At 36.1% G+C, this 15,569-nt stretch overlaps 1 protein-coding gene across 1 annotated transcript in view; it reads right to left on the bottom strand.

Moving 5' to 3' along the window:
* Positions 1-15,569, bottom strand: part of EPS8 (EGFR pathway substrate 8, signaling adaptor) — a 188,123-nt gene that overhangs the window by 68,693 nt on the left and 103,861 nt on the right. The gene's annotated exons all lie outside the window — the stretch shown is intronic.

Below are 15,569 nucleotides of genomic sequence, written 5' to 3'. Positions count from 1 at the left end.
GTGTGGCACATATATACAATATAATATTACTCAGCCATAAAAATAAACGAAATTGAGTTATTTGAAATGAGGTGGATGGACCTAGAGTCTGTCATATAGAGTGAAGTCAGAAAGAGAAAAACAAATACCGTATGCTAACACATATATACGCAATCTAAAAAAAAAAAAAAAGGTTCTGAAGAACCTAGGGGCAGGACAGGAATAAAGACGCCGACGTAGAGAACAGACTTGAGGACATGGGGAGGGGGAAGGGTAAGCTGGGACAAAGTGAGAGAGTGGCATGGACATATATACACTACCAAATGTAAAATAGATAGCTAGTGGGAAGCAGCCACAGAGCACAGGGAGATCAGCTTGGTGCTTTGTGACCACCTAGAGGGGTGGTATAGGGAGGGTGGGAGGGAGACGCAAGAGGGAGGAGATATGGGGATATATGTAAATGTATAGCTGATTTACTATGTTATAAAGCAGAAACTAACAAACCATTGTAAAGCAATTATACTCCAATAAAGATGTTAAAATAAATAAATAAATAAAAATAACTATTTAACAGTCCTGTCAATTTCCTCCAGTCTTTTTTCCTGTATCTAGTTTTCCTTCCTTCCTCCCTTCCTTCCTTCCTCCCTCCCTCCCTTCCTTCCATTTTCTTATTTCCTTCTTTCAAAGCACATTTGACAACATCCTATATATACACTTGGATACACCTTTTTTTTCAAGACGGTATTCATTTACACAATCCTTTTACTTTTCACAAGAAAACAACTTTTTAAATTAACACCAGATATTTATCTTCAGAAACCATATTTAATCTGTTTTGCAAATTAAACAAATCTGAATAAACTTAGGAAACTAATAACACTGAATTGTTATGATAACAGTAATAATAATGATGATGACAATAGTAGTTAACAATTGTGAAGGTGTCACAATAATTTCTAGGCCATATGGAAGCACAAAATTTTCTCAAGGCCAATATCGCTGTAGAAAGAGTAATTCTGTGCCTTAAAGGCACAATACCATGTAATCACTTAAAATAATTAACTTGATTCCTCTTTTTTTATAATTCTGAGAAAAATCTTTGGCTGTTTATAGGTTAGCTCATAATTTGGGGGGAAATATATGTTCAGTTCAGAATGTTGTTGGTTTAACAATTAGATGAAGAAAAATATTTGTTACTAAAATTTTTTTTTTGGGGGGGATACGCGGGCCTCTCACTGTTGTGGCCTCTCTCGTTGTGGAGCACAGGCTCCGGACGCACAGGCCCAGCGGCCATGGCTCACAGGCCCAGCCACTCCGCAGCACGTGGGATCTTCCCAGACCGGGGCACGAACCCGCGTCCCCTGCATTGGCAGGGGGACTCTCAACCACTGCACCACCAGGGAAGCCCTATTACTAAAATTTAATAAGCAGAAGAAACACTACAATCCTGCAGTCTGTGGAACATAAACCACATTCACAGAAAGATAGATAAGATGAAAAGGCAGAGGGCTGTGTACCAGATGAAGGAAAAACATAAAACCCTGGAAAAACAATTAAATGAAGTGGAGGTAGGCAACCTTCCAGAAAAGGAATTTAGAATAATGATAATGAAGATAATTCAGAACCTCAGAAAAATAATGGAGGCAAAGATCGAGAAGATGCAAGAAATGTTTAACATAGACCTAGAAGAATTAAAGAACAAACAAACAGAGGTGAACAATACAATAACTAAAATGAAAACTACACTAGAAGGAATCAATAGCAGAATAACTGAGGCAGAAGAACGGATAAGTGACCCAGAAGACAGAATGGTGGAATTCACTGCTGTGGAACAGAATAAAGAAAAAAGAATGAAAACAAATGAAGACAGCCTAAGAGACCTATGGAACAACATTAAATGCAACAACATTCGCATTATAGGGGTCCCAGAAGGAGAAGAGAGAGAGAAAGGACCAGAGAAAATATTTGAAGAGATTATAGTCGAAAACTTCCTTAACATGGGAAAGGAAATAGCCACCCAAGTCCAGGAAGCACAGTGAGTCCCATATAGGATAAACCCAGGGAGCAACACGCCAAGATACATAGTAATCAAAGTGGCAAAAATTAAAGACAAAGAAAAATTATTGAAAGCAGAAAGGGAAAAATGACAAATAACATACAAGGGAACTCCTATAAGGTTACTAGCTGATTTCTCAGCAGAAACTCTACAAGCCAGAAGGCAGTGGCATGATATACTTAAAGCGATGAAAGGGAAGAACCTAGAACCAAGATTACTCTACCTGGCAAGGATCTCATTCAGATACAATGGAGAAATCAAAAGCTTTACAGACAAGCAAAAGCTAAGAGAATTCAGCACCACCAAACCAGCTCTACAACAAATGCTAAAGGAACTTCTCTAAGTGGGAAAGACAGGAGAAGAAAAGGACCTACAAAAACAAAAACAAAACAATTAAGAAAATGGTTATAGGAACATACATATTGATAATTACCTTAAACGTGACTGGATGAAATGCTCCAACCAAGACACAGGCTTGCTGAATGGATACAAAAACGAGACCCATATATATGCTGTCTACAAGAGACCCACTTCAGACCTAGGAACACATACAGACTGAAAGTGAGGGGATGGAAAAAGATATTCCGTGCAAATGGAAATCAAAAGAAAGCCGGAGTAGCAATCCTAATATCAGAAAAAATGGACTTTAAAATAAAGACTGTTACAAGAGACAAGGAAGGACACTAAGTAATGATAAAGGGATCAATCCAAGAAGAAAATATAACAATTATAAATATATATGCATCCAACATAGGAGCACCTCAATACATAAGGCAATTCTAACAGCTATAAAACAGGAAATCGACAGTAACACAATAATAGTGGGGGATTTTAAACCTCACTTACACCAATGGACAGATAATCCAAAATGAAAATAAATAAGGAAACACAAGCTTTATATGACACAATAGACCAGATGGATTTAATTGATATTTATAGGACATTCCATCCAAAAACAGCAGATTACACCTTCTTCTCAAGTGCGCACAGAACATTCTCCAGGTTAGATCACATCTTGGGTCACAAATCAAGCCTCAGTAAATTTAAGAAAATTGAAATCATATCAAGCATCTTTTCCGACCACAACACTATGAGATTAGAAATGAATTACAGGGAAAAAAACACAAACACATGGAGACTAAACCATACGTTACTAAATAACCAAGAGATCACTGAAGAAATCAGAGAGGGAATAAAAAAATACCTAGAGACAAATGACAATGAAAACACAATGATCCAAAACCTATGCAATGCAGCAAAAGCAGTTCTAAGAGGGAAGTTTATAGCTATACAAGCCTACCACAAGAAATAAGAAATATCTCAAATAAACAATCTAACCTTACACCTAAAGGAACTAGAGAAAGAAGAACAAACAAAACCCAAAGTTGCCAGAAGGAAAGAAGTCATAAAGATCAGAGCAGAAATAAATGAAATAGCAACAAGGAAAACTATAGCAAAGATCAATAAAACTAACAGCTGGGGGCTTCCCTTGTGGTGCAGTGGTTGAGAGTCCGCCTGCCAATGCAGGGGACACCGGTTCGTGCCCCGGTCTGGGAAGATCCCACATGCCGCAGAGAGGCTGGGACCGTGAGCCATAGCTGCTGAGCCTGCACGTCTGGAGCTTGTGCTCCGCAATGGGAGACGCCACAACAGTGAGAGGCCCGTGTACCACAAAAAAAAAAAAAAAAAAAATTAAAAGCTGGTTCTTTGAGAAGATAAACAAAATTGATAAACCATTAGCCAGACTCATCAAGAAAAAGAGGGAGAGGACTCAAATCAATAAAATTATAACTGAAAAAGGAGAAGTTACAACAGACACCACAAAAATAAAAAGTGTCCTAAGAGACTACTACAAGCAACTCTGTGCCAATAAAATGGACAACCTGGAAGAAATGGACAAATTCTTAGAAAGGTGTAACCTTCCAAGATTGAACCAGGAAGAAATAGAAAATATGAACAGACCAATCACAAGTAATGAAATTGAAACTATGATGAAAAATCTTCCAACAAACAGAACTCCAGGACCAGATGGCTTCACAGGTGAATTCTAACAACCATTTAGAGAAGAGCTAACACTCATCCTTCTCAAACTCTTCCAAAAAATTGTAGAGGAAAGAACACTCCTAAACTCATTCTATGAGGCCACCATCACCCTGATACCAAAACCAGACAAAGATACTACAAAAAAAGAAAATTACAGACCAATATCACGGATGAATATAGATGCAAAAATCCTCAACAAAATGCTAGCAAACAGAAAGCAACAACACATTAAAAGGATCATACACCATGATCAAGTGGGATTTATCCCAGAGATGCAAGGATTCTTCAATATATGCAAATCAATCAATGTGATACACCATATTAACAAATTGAAGAATAAAAACCATATGATCATATCAATAGATGCAGAAAAAGCTTTTGACAAAATTCAACACCCATTTATGATAAAAACTCTCCAGAAAGTGGGCATACAGGGAACCTACCTCAACATAGTAAAGGCCATATACGACAAACCCACAGAAAACATCATTCTCAATGGTGAAAAACTGAAAGCATTTCCTCTAAGATCAGGAACAAGACAAGTATGTCCACTCTCACGACTATTATTCAACATAGTTTTTGGAAGTCCTAGCCACAGCAATCAGAGAAGAAAAGAAATAAAAGGAATACAAATTGGAAAAAAAGAAGTAAAACTGTCACTGTTTGCAGATGACATGATACTATACATAGAGAATCCTAAAAATGCCACCAGAAAACTACTCGAGCTAATCAATGAATTAGGTAAAGTAGCTAGATACAAAACTAATGCACAGAAATCTCTTGCATTCCTATACACTAATGATGAAAAATCTGAAAGAGAAATTAAGGAAACACTCCCATTTAACATTCCAATGAAAAGAATAAAATACCTAGGAATAAACCTACCTAGGGAGACAAAAGACCTGTATGCAGAAAACTGTAAGACACTGGTGAAAGAAATTAAAGATAATACCAACAGATGGAGAGATATACCATGTTCTTGGATTGGAAGAATCAATATTGTGAAAATGACTATACTACAGAAAGCAATCTACCGATTCAATGCAATCCCTATCAAATTACCAATGGCATTTTTTATGGAACTAGAACAAAAAATCTTAAAATTTTTATGGAGACACAAAAGACCCCGAATAGCCAAAGCAATCTTGAGGGAAAAAAATGGAGTCGGAGGAATCAGACTCCCGGACTTCAGACTACTCTACACAGCTACAGTACTAAAGACAATATGGTACTGGCACAAAAACAGAAACATAGATCAATGGAGCAAGATAGAAAGCCCAGAGATAACCCCAGGCATCTATGATCAACTAATCTATGACAAAGGAGGCCAGGATATACAATGGAGAAAAGACAATCTCTTCAATAAGTGGTATTGGAAAAACTGGACAGCTACATGTAAAAGAATGAAATTAGAATACTCCCTAACACCATACACAAAAATAAACTCAAAATGGATTTGAGAGCTAAATGTTAGACCGGACACTATAAAACTCTTAGAGGAAAATATAGGAAGAACACTCTTTGACATAAATCACAGCAAGATCTTTTTTGATCCACCTCCTAGAGTAATGGAAATAAAAACAAAAATTAACAAATGGGACCTAATGAAACTTCAAAGCTTTTGCACAGCAAAGGAAACCAAAAACAAGACGAAAAGACAACCCTAAGAATGGGAGAAAATATTTGCAAATGAATCAACGGACAAAGAATTAATCTCCAAAATATATAAACAGTTGATGCAGCTCAATATTAAAAAAAAAACCCAATCCAAAAATGTGCTGAAGACCTAAATAGACACTTCTCCAAAGATGACATACAGATGGCCAAGAAGCACATGAAAAGCTGCTCAACATCACTAATTATTAGAGAAATGCAAATCAAAACTACAATGAGGTATCACCCCACACCAGTTAGAATGGGCATCATCAGAAAATCTACAAACAACAAATGCTGGAGATGGTGTGGAGAAAAGGGAACCCTCTTGCACTGTTGGTGGGGATGTAAATTGATGCAGCCACTATGGAGAACAGTATGGAGGTTCCTTAAAAAACTAAAAATAGAACTATCATATGATCCAGCAATCCCACTACTGGGCATATACCCAGAGAAAACCATAATTCAAAAAGACACATGCACCCCAATGTTCACTGCAGCACTATTTACAACAGCCAGGTCATGGAAGCAACCTAAATGCCCACTGACAGACGAATGGATAAAGAAGATGTGTTACATATATACAATGGAATATTACTCAGCCATAAAAAGGAACGAAACTGGGTTATTTGTTGAGACGCGGATGGATCTAGAGACTGTCATATAGAGTGAAATAAGTCAGAAAGAGAAAAACAAATATCGTATATTAATGCATGTATGTGGAACCTAGAAAAATGGTACACATGAACTGGTTTGCAGGGCAGAAGTTGAGACACATATGTAGAGAACAAACATATGGACACCAAGGGGGGAAAGCCATAGGGGGTTGGGGATGGTGGTGTGATTAATTGTGCAATTGGGATTGACATGTATACACTGATGTGTATAAAATTGATGACTAATAAGAACCTGCTGTATAAAAAAATAAATTAAATTAAATTAAAAAATTAAGAAAAATAACTAATACTAAATTTTCTTTGGGTTATTTGTATGGAAATATGTTAATATAAATGTTTCAGACATTACATGAAATTCCTAAAAATCTTATATGCTCTGGTATAATGTTATAAATCATAATTCTAGTTATTATTTTAAAATGTATATCTCAGAAATAACTAAATTTCCTTCTCAATTGCATTATCATGAACTTTCATCAAATCTTTAACCGTGGTCATTTTTAAGTCTTTTGTCATTTACAGACAGTTCTTGGTGTACTTTGATTCTTTTGCAAAAATGTTCCTATAAAAGGTTTCAACTTCAAGGAATTCATGGAAAAGACTGACAAGTACAGGTCTCTGGTAATTGACTATACTACTGAACTGAATGAATAAGCATTTTCAGAACTCTAATGGAAAACTGATGAATTCATAAAAGTGCTAATGATAGATCAAGATGAAAAAAATTAATTACATGGGACTGAGTGAACTGATGAGGATGACTATAATTTTTGTGACTTTCTGTTTGAATAATAAAATAAAAAATTTAAAAATTAAAAAATAAAAATTGAAGGTTTGCATCAAAAAAATTTAATAAACAACTAAAAAGAAACACTTTAGCCATAATTATATGTGTAATATTGTGATAGATTTGATAGGAAGGCCTAGTACAGAGAAGAATCATTTATACCCTATTAGTACTATTTGAGTATTTCCCTCTAATTCTTGTTACACTGATGACATCATCAGTGCATATACACTGCTTGGATGTTAAACACAGGAAATGACTAATATCTCAGTTCAAAGCATTGTTAATACTGTACTGATTTGGGAAACTGTGCTAATTTTAAAAAGCACAACTGCTATTCATCGACTGTTTACCCCGTACCAAGTATTGTGCTAAATGTTTTCTATCCGTTACCTTATTTAATCTTCACATTCATTTTTGAAGGAAGTACTATTTTCCATTTTATAGATGAAGAAATTGAGCTAAAGAGACTAGGTGCCATGTGTGTGTTATTCTGAAATTTTAAAAAATCATCTAGTTTGGATTTTTTTGTTTTTTAGAACTTCTATTTAAAAATCTTCCCCAGCTTTATTAAGGTATAATTTTATATACCAAAAATTGCACATCTTTAATGTATACATTTTGATGAATTTGGACATATGCATACACTTGTTATAACATCACTACCATCAAGGTAATAAACATATCCATCACCTCAAAAAAAACAAAAAGTCTACTATCATGAATGACTGAAGAGTGATGTCCTGTTTCTTGAATATAATCAGAGGCAGAGAACAAAAAAGAGAAAAGAAAAAAACATTCAATGAGTCCCCACATCACATGGCATTTTACAAACTTAACCTCATTCCATTCTTAGAATAACCTTTTGAGGTAGTTATTTTGTAAGTGAAATGACAGCCTCAAAAAAGTTGTCATTTACCCAAGGGGTAACACAAGCAGCTAGAATTAGAACCAGGATTCCAATTCTGATCTGGCTGACTTATATCCAATTTTCTTTGCAGTAAGTTACACTGCTAGTTTGACCATTGTATACTCTCTAAAAGTTTTCAGTTCTTTTCACTCTGAGTGTTTCAATGATGTTCTTTATTTTAGTCAACAATTTTTCTTAGAACAAAAAGTGCTAATTTTGAAAGGGAAGAAGATTTACTTTATGGAAAGGGATATTACAATGGCAATAGTGCCACTTTTATGGAATGGCTTTATTGCTTCATAAACATACCGTTCACTGAAAAATGTGAAAAAATGTCATCAGATCTAAAAACCCCACATATTAAAAACTATTAATTATAATATTAAAATGATTAGTTAAGCTGAATCTAGCTTTGAGTCATAATTTTTCACTGGTTGAATATCTAAGTATTTACTTGTCTTACTTTCTTGGGTTAATTTTTTTTTATCATAGTTGAGACAGTTTCTAAATATAAAAGGTCTTTTGAGTGTTTCATCCCTATGTGATACCTGTAAATTTATCTGAATCATTTGTATTTCTTCCATTATGATTAAATATATATTAAAGGGGGGGGGCAGGAGAAAGTAAGCCTCTAATTTAGCTGGAATTTTCCAACAAAAAATAAAACTATGGTGGAAAAGGGAAAGAAATTCGGAATGAAAAAAATTTTCTCAACTTCTGTCTATTACCAGGGCCCCTATCCCATGGAACCATACCCTGGGGTTGAGTGTAGGGAAAAGATGGTGGTTGGATCAGGTCTTGAACTATTTCTTAGCAAGGTTTCCATGAAATTTCACAAGTGATATGAGGAATTTTAACTGAAATCTCCATATACTTATTTATGTATGATGTACTTATTTACATTTACCTTCCCTATACAGGCTTGAATAAAACCTTCTATCAAAATGTATACCTCCCACATTGTATTATTTCCATGATTAACAGTGGACTTACAGACAGTCTTATATAATGGTTGCTACAATAAACTGATTTTTGTTTTGTTCTGTTTTTATTTCCATTACTCTAGGAGACGGATCGAAAAAGATATTGCTGAGATTTATGTCAGAGTGTTGTGCCTAAGTTTTCCTCTAGTGTTTTTATAGTATCTGGTTTTCCATTTAGGTCTTTAATCCATTTTGAGTTTATTTTTGTGTATGGTGTTAGAGAATGTTCTAATTTCATTCTTTTACATATAGCTGTCCAGTTTTCCCAGCACCACTTATTGAAGAGACTGTTTTTTCTCTGTTGTATATGCTTGCCTCCTTTGTCATAGATTAACTGACCATAGGTTTATTTCTGGGCTTTCTATCCTATTCTATTGATCTATATTTCTTTTTTTGTGCCAGTACCATACAGTTTTGATGACTGTAGCTTTGTAGTATAGTCTTAAGTCAGGGAGCCTGATGCCTCCAGCTCTGTTTTTCTTTCTTAAGATTGCTTTGGCTATTCAGGGTCTTTTGCATTTCCACACAAATTTTAAAATTATTTGTTCAAGCGAGAGGGAGGCATGGACATATATACACTACCAAATGTAAGGTAGATAGCTAGTGGGAAGCAGCCGCATAGCACAGGGAGACCAAATCAGTGCTTTGTAACCTCCTGGAGGGGTGGGATAGAGAGAGTAGGAGGGAGGGAGACGCATGAGGGAAGGGATATGGGAACAGATGTACATGTATAACTGATTCACTTTGTTATAAAGCAGAAACTAATACACTATTGTGAAGCAATTATACTCCAATAAAGTTGTAAAAAAAAAAAAACTCTATATACACTACCAAATGTAAAATAGCTAGTGGGAAGCAGCTGCATTGCACAGGGAGATCAGCTCGGTGCTTTGTGACCACTTAGAAGGGTGGAATAGGGAGGATGGGAGGGAGACACAAGAGGGAGGGGATATGGGGATATATGTATACATATAGCTGATTCACTTTGTTATACAGCAGAAACTAACACAACATTGTAAAGTAATTATACTCCAATAAAGATGTTAAAAAAAAAAAAAAGATGCTAAAGAGGGGAGGAACTAAAGCTATAACTCCTAACAGAGCCTCTAAAAGTTAGGGGTCAGAAAAAAAATTATTAATTCTGTGAAAAATGCCACAATAAACTGACTTTTAAAGGAGCATGTACTTTATCAGTGGAAGTTTTTGACTCAAAAGCACCCTGTGATGCAATTGATCAGCTACAGGAGGTCCAAGTGCCTTCTCACTACTGCCATCTCTTAAAGAGATTGTCACTCACTACATCGTGTGCACTGAGGAATAATTGAAACTGCAGCTAAGTTCTTTTTTTTTCTAATTTTTTTATAATAAACTTTTAAATTTCTGAATCATTTTAGATTTACAGAAAAGTTGTAAAGCCAGCACAGAAAGTTCTTGTATACCCCAATCCCTTATTGTTAGTATCTTATATTAATATGGTATATTTGTCACAATGAACCAATATCAAAATTTTATTAACAACTAAAGCCAATACTTTATTCAGAGTTCCTCAGTTTTTTTACCTAATGTTTTTTTTTTTTTCTTTTCCAGGGTCCTATCGATAATACCACATTACATTTAGTCCTCATGTCTTACTAGGCTCCTCTAGACTGTGACCATTTCTCAGACTTTCCTTGCTTTTGATGACTGAAAGCACTGCAATAATAAATTATCACAAACTGGGGGGCTTAAAACAACAGAAATTTATTCTCTCACAGTTCTAGAGGCTGGAAGTCCTAAATCAAGGTGTCGGCAGAGCTAAGTTCTCTGTGAAGGTTATAGCAGAGGAATCCTTCCTTGTGTCCTCTAGCTTCTGATGGCTGCTGCTAATCTTTGGCTTTCCTTGGCTTGTAGATGTATCACTCCAATCTCTGCCTCTGTCTCTATACAGCCTCCCCTGGGTGTCTCTCTGGGTCCAAATTTCCTTCTTTTTATAGGGACACCAGTCAGTGGGTTAGAGTCTACCTCAATCCAATATGACCTCATCATAACTTGGTTCCTCTGCAAAGATCCTATCTAAATGAGGTCACATTCTAAATTGGTACAGCCACTATGGAGAACACTATGGAGGTTCCTTAAAAAACAAAAAATAGAGCTACCATATGATCCAGCAATCCTGCTCCTGGGCATATATCCAGAGAAAACCATAATTTGAAAACATACATATACCCCAATGTTTGCTGCAGAACTATTTACAATGGCCAAGACATGGAAGCAACCTAAATGTCCATTGACAGATGAATGGATAAATAAGATGTGGTATATTTATACAATGGAATATTACTCAGCCATAAAAAAGAACAAAATAATGTCATTTGCAGCAACATGGATGGACCTAGAGATTATCATACTAAGTGAAGTAAGACAGACAAAGACAAATATCATGATATCGCTTATATGTGGAATCTAAAAAAAATGATATAAATGAACTTATATACAAATCAGAAATAGATCCACAGACATAATAAATTTATGTTAAACACACTACTATATATAAATGTATATGTATAGCTGATTCACTTTGTTATAAAGCAGAAACTAACACACCATTGCAAAGCAATTATACTCCAATAAAGATGTTTAAAAAAAAATAGATAACCAGCAAGGTCCTACTGTATAGCACAGAGAATTTATACTCAATATTTGGAATAACATATAAGGGAAAACAATCTGAAAAAAATATGTATAACTGAATCACTTTACTGTACACCTGAAACTAACACAACACTGTAAATCAACTATACTTCAATTTAAAAATTTTTAATAAAAATAAATAAGGTCACATTCATTGGTACAGGGCAGTAGGATATGAACATATCTTTTGGAGGGACACAATTCAATCTGCAATAATGACCCTGTCAGTTTTCTGAGGAGTGATGCATTTTGACATTCTGCAGGATGTCTCTCCATTGGGGTTTACCTGATGTTTTTCTCATGATTAGAATGGGGTTACAGGTTTTGGAAAGGAAGACCACAGAGATATATGCCATTCTCATCACATCACACCAAGACTACATGCTGTTAACATGACTCTACATCATTTATGCTGACCTTGGTCCTTGACTGAAGCAGCATTTGTCAGGTTTCCCCACTATAAAGTGACTTTCCTCACCACCACTCTACAGGCCTCTTGGGAAGGAGGTCATTATATGCACCCCACATTTAAGGGGTGGAGAGTTCTACTCCACCTCCTTGAGGAAGGAGTATTTGCACAAATTATTTGGAATTCATCTACATGGGAGATTTGTATATTCACCACCATTTATTTATTTATTCTGTTTTTTTATATTGAACTGAAAAAATGGAGAAACAAAAAAAGGACAGTTCAGATTCACCAAATAAAAACTCTTGATGATTCATCGCCTGTAAAACTCCTGTTTCAGTTGGTTCAGACAAGATCTGAGTTAGCTTTAGTTCTGTGCTGGGCATAGAATACCACTAAAAAAGAAAGAAAGAAAGGAAGGAAGGAAGGAAGGAAGGAAGGAAGGAAGGAAGGAAGGAAGGAAGGGAGGGAGGGAGGGAGGGAGGGAAAGAAAGGAAGAAAGGAAGAAAGAAGAAAGAAAGAGGGTCTTCCCTCATGGCGCAGTGGTTGAGAGTCCGCCTGCCGATGCAGGGGACACGGGTTCATGCCCCGGTCCGGGAGGATCCCACGTGCCATGGAGCGGCTGGGCCCGTGAGCCATGGCTGCTGGGCCTGTGTGTCCGGAGCCTGTGCTCCACAACGGGAGAGGCCACAACAGTGAGAGGTCCGTGTACCATAAAAAAAAAAAAAAAGAAGAAGAAAGAAAGGAGAAAAAGAAAGAAAGAAAGAAAGAAAGAAAGAAAGAAAGAAAGAAAGAAAGAAAGAAAGAAAGAAAGTGAAATCAGGGCATGAGAGAGATCCCAGCCTTTAACAAAAACCCTAGCTACCACCACCAAAAGATGATCAGAACTTTAAAAAGTAAACATTATCTAAGAAGTTCAAATCTTCCCAGAAGCAAAAAGTTGTTGGACACAGATTCTCAAGAAGAGGTAGGAGAATATTCACTGTGGACATTTTCTCTCAGGATAAAAATAAAAGTATAACTTTTTCTGTCAATTCATTTCTCAATTGAGCAGAATTCACAGAAGAACATTTTGGAAAAATAAGTCGAGAAGACCATCTCAGTAATTTTTACCCCGCCCCCAGTAATTTTTTTTCAAGTCTCTACTTTTTGTAAATCAACCTTGAGGGTTAGTATTCACTGATATTCTATGAACCTTGGTGCAAAGTTTCCAAAATTAAACTTTGTGCCATTGACTAATGCAAAACAAAAGCCACTGAGGAATTAGGATCTCATATGACATATTTTTATTGCTAAACGCCCTTCATCCATAGTAGTGCCATATGTTAAATTAGTACAGGTCAATATATCTTACAAAGGCAAACAAAGCGTTATCTGGGCCTGACGTAACCCAGCTGGGTGGAGAGATAGAAAAATATGTTCTAAAATTATCTTTAATGAAATCGAAACTTTTGGATTCAAATTTCATTATGATGTATTAAATGGCCCCTAAAAATAGTAAATCAAAAACCTTACAGGTACAGTAAGAATAGTTCTAACCTACGGATAAGATATAACATTTTAATATTTAACTACCCTGTTGCCACATGATTACCTTCCTCGGTATTACCTAGAGCAACGGATGTTAAACAATAAACTAAACATGGCAGGTGATTCACTCTGAATTTTCAGTACAGCTCCTTAAGAGGGCCAATGGTTTAAAAACTGTACAACATAATTTTAGAAATGGTCACAACACACAAAGTGGGAAATGTCACCTTTAAGCAACTGTTATGCTGAATGCATCCTACTTTTCCAAAACATAAATACATCTCCCTAAGGTTATTAGAAATAAAAAATGCTTAATTGTTAAATGATACAGGACTATTTTTTTTTTAAGAAATGCAATTCTATACAAATGAAGGTTAAATCAAGCTTTCTGATGCATTATAATGTACATGCTTACATCACTCCCAAACTGCTTCTCAGATATTTTATAAAAAGATGTTACTTTTGGGCTTCCCTGGTGGGGCAGTGGTTGAGAGTCCGCCTGATGATGCAGGGGTCACGGGTTCGTGCCCTAGTCGGGGAAGATCCCACATGCTGCAGAACGGCAAGGCCCGTGAGCCATGGCCGCTGAGCCTGCGCGTCCGGAGCCTGTGATCCGCAACGGGAGAGGCCACAACAGTGAGAGGCCCGCATACCGCAAAAAAAAAAAAAAAGATGCTACTTCTCATCTCAACTTCATCTCTCCCTGCCTGCCATACCACTCAAACATTGATTATTTTGATAAAAAGTCATAGAGGTCCCATATCTTATCAAAGACTATTCATTATTTCAATTTGTTTGATCTGTTTTATCAAGATATGGTTTCACAGATCCAAATACCAGCATAATGGTTACACAGGGACAGGTATTTTGCTCTAATAGAATACCTTGTGTACAGCTTTAGGTATCAGAGTGTACCAAGTTCAATATACATAACTTTATAAGCCCATGGAAAGTTCATGACTAGGCAGATAAGGTAAAATTCTCAGATCATTCTTAACTGCTTCTTATTCCTATTATTCAATACAGCTCAATATTTTGTTGACAAATATAAAAATGCACTCCTTTCAAAATACTGTTTTTCATTTATCTTCAGAAATAGAGGCAGTGCTAATATGCTGTTAGAAAGTGATGCAACCAAGAATAGTCCCAAAACAAAGCCAATTCCAGTAATCATCTACATTTGGCTGAATATAAAAATAACTGATTGTCAGTAGATACTTTTACTAAGAAAACAAATCCCTGGCACCCCATCCAACTCACAGAAGACCTATGACTAACAAAAACTTCCTTGAAAACTTGCCCAACTTACAAGGAAATTTTAGGGAAAAGAAAGAAAGAAAAAGTGTATTTAGGAAATGAGCATATTACAGACAATGTAAGGACAGCATTGTATAAAGTTCAGGAGAAGCTAGAGTAGGGGTGGGTCTCCAGAGAAAATCTCCCTCAAAGAAGGACTGAATCAAAGAAGGCAAGATAAAGACCTTTAGAAATGTATGTTTATAGTACAATGTGGCAAGTAGACAGGTAGAAGGCAAGGTGGGCACCTCCTGCTGGGAAGGGGAGGGTATTCAGTTCCTAAAACCCTTCCTTCAGGTTTTGATGCATGAGCCAGGTAAGCCAGAAGAGAAAAGGGAAGAGCGAAGACAAGAAACAACTTCATACAGTTAGGAAACCACCAGCAGTTCAGAGTTACTTAGAATAACTTAAGAAGTAGGAAGTAATGAGGGATGAAGCTGGAGACAGAGTGAGAATGCACATCACAGAAGGCAACGTTACATTTATATCAAATTTGGTTAGACCGAAGTTTAGTGCATTGTGTCTGTGCAATTGCCATTCACAGTAGGCTAGGGTTAAATTTCCTTTTTTGTACAA

This window comes from Hyperoodon ampullatus, assembly GCF_949752795.1.
Source record: "Hyperoodon ampullatus genome assembly, chromosome: 11".
NCBI lineage: Eukaryota > Metazoa > Chordata > Mammalia > Artiodactyla > Ziphiidae > Hyperoodon > Hyperoodon ampullatus.
This window is presented reverse-complemented; position numbering and strand designations above follow the sequence as displayed.